We start from the raw sequence: 2835 nt of genomic DNA on the forward strand, positions 1-2835 counted from the left end.
CCGGCACAGATCTTTTTCCGATCTTTTTGGCATGCAACGATTTCGTGAAGGTTATCTCAGCACATATAAGAGTTGGTGTGATCCAATTTGTTTCCTTACTAAACAGCTAAGCTTATGTGACGCACCATCCTCTTTCTCATACACGTGTGTGCGCGCGCACAGACACACATAATATTTCTTTCAAATTCTATTAAAAATGTATGACAATCTAAAAATATGTAGTATTACTTGAAACAATGGTTGTATGGACGCGACTAACTGTTTGATTCAACGATCATGGTGCAAACACCATCTCCACATTTATGCATCTCATCTCTTTTTATATCTACTATGTTCATCTCAATGTGTTTTCACGTTTTTTACAACACATAAATCATTGGTGTAGCCTTGAGTGGCATGTGATACATTCACCAAGGGTGAAATTAGACCTGGGCATTCCTCAGGACAAGCCTTTTTTGGGTCAGCCTTTAAAAAGCCCTACCACAAAAACCCAAGCCTTGCACAACCTGGCTCGAAACAATTAAATTGTGTTTTCCCTATTAAATAATATTAACTTGAATAATTTTGGGGCATGCAAATGTAATTTTACAGTTGTATTTGTCTTAAAAGTCTAATTTAAATGTACTTCAGGCTTTCGAGCTTTTCTTTCACGCCAAAATTGGACCCTAAGAAACCGCCCGACCATCAGGCTTTGAGCTCGGGTCGTCGGGCCGGACTGACCTTGCCCGGGTCTAGGTGAACACAACCAAAACAATTCATTCATAGAAAGATGCTTGTAAGTGTTTGGAGTTTGTTGTGCAACTATTTTGAGCACACGATAGACTTGTCGAGTTGCATTCAATTTCGCTTAGCTCCTTATATATTTTTCGCCAGTCTTGGTTTAGGAAGAAGGAGATATTCGTGACTCTTGACAGTTATGTGATGGGGGTAACTCTTGATCTTCTTATAAATGTATGATCCGCCTATGAGTCTGATACATCTGAAATCAATAGCACGATTTTTTTGGATTGGAAGTACTTCCACACAATATTGAAGATTTCAAATTATAATGTATTTCTGCAATAGTCCTTTGAATCAAAGGAATTTGGCTACAAAATTCCTCTAAACTAGTTTCGAAAACCAAAAGTGCATAGAGTTCGTAGCAAAACGTAGAGAATGTATTCAGTGCACCTCGTATTGCAATGCACCTAGTGCGTCTTGATGTATAAATATATGAAAATAACCAAGTGCATAAACATGCATACATTTTCTCTCACACTAAAATCAACACAAATAAATCCCATTAAACACTATTACGACTAACATTTTCTTCAAGTTGAAATCATATGCCATGGTTCATGCACATTGTGTCCACATCGTAGAAATAAACAAAAAAAATTGACGACCTTTAAGGTAGTGTTTCTAGGCTTTAGTTTGGATTAATAAATTTTATCCGCAAGAATCGAAGCCGCCCAATTTAGCATATATTCTTTCAAGAAAATATATTTTTCTAGCATGCCACGATTTCACAAAGGTTATGTCACTAAGACATCAGAAAATTGATAAAATCAGTAGCGCAAAATGTTTTGGATTGGAAGTACTTCCACACCAAATTAGAGATTTCAAATCATAACATATTTATGCAATAGACATTTGAATCAAAGGTATGTGGTTAAAAATCCCTATAATTTGAACACCAATATTGCATAGGACTCATATCATAAGTTAGATTATGTATTCAATGCGCCCCATATTACAATGCATCCAGCGCGCCTTGATGCTAAAAACATATGCTGGAAGTTGTATAAATATATGGAAATAACCAAGTGCATAAACATGCCATACATTTGCCCTCACACTAAGATCAACATCAAAAGAAATCCCATTAACACTACACAAAAACCTTTTCTTTGAGTTGAAATGTTATGACACGGTTCATGCACATGTGTCCACATCATAAAAATAAACAAAAATGTAACGATCATTAAGTTGGTGTTTCTAGGCTTTAGCTTGGATTATTTAATGTATTTCGCAAGAACTTAAGTTTACCAATTTAGCATGTATCTTTTCAATAAAATGTGTCTTTTAGCTTTCACTATTCCATAATGGTTATGTCAACACCGACAAATGTAGTCGTGATCCAATCTGTTTGACTTGTTTAATAGATAAGCTTATGTGACACATCCCCCTTTATCTCTCCAGCTTGCATCTATTTTTCCAAATTAATTTTTTTTGGCATGCCACGGATTTCACGAAGGTTATGTCAGCAGGGATAAAAGTTGTCGTAATCTAATTTGTTTCCCTTGTTAAACGACCAAGGTTATGTGACGCATCATCCTCATCTCTCTCTATCTATATAAATATCTATCATACGCGTGTGCATGCACACATTCATTTAAATTTTTGATAGAATGTATGGCATTGTAGAATGCATACTATTGCTCGAGTGTACGATCATATGTAGAGTCAATGGTCATCATAGACACACCATTTCACGACATCTATGCATCACACTTTTATATCCACTATGATCATTTGAATAGGTATTTTCACTATTTTGTATAGTTGGTAAATTATTGATGGAGCCTTGTGTCGATGGCATGTGATATGTTCACCAAGGATCAAAACAACCCAAACAATTCATCCATAGAAGAATCTCGTAAGCAACTAGAAAGAGTAAGAGTGTGGATTTTTGCCGTGAAACTATTATAAACGGCCAATGGATTAGTAGGACAACATTCGATATGCTAAGCTCCTTATATAGTTTTCTCGAGTCTTGGGTAGAGGAAGAAGGATATATTCATGACTATTGGCAATTTATATTATGGAGGCACCTTTTTATCTTCCTATCAATTA

Source organism: Triticum aestivum, chromosome 3A (genome assembly GCF_018294505.1).
Source record: "Triticum aestivum cultivar Chinese Spring chromosome 3A, IWGSC CS RefSeq v2.1, whole genome shotgun sequence".
NCBI classification, from domain to species: domain Eukaryota; kingdom Viridiplantae; phylum Streptophyta; class Magnoliopsida; order Poales; family Poaceae; genus Triticum; species Triticum aestivum.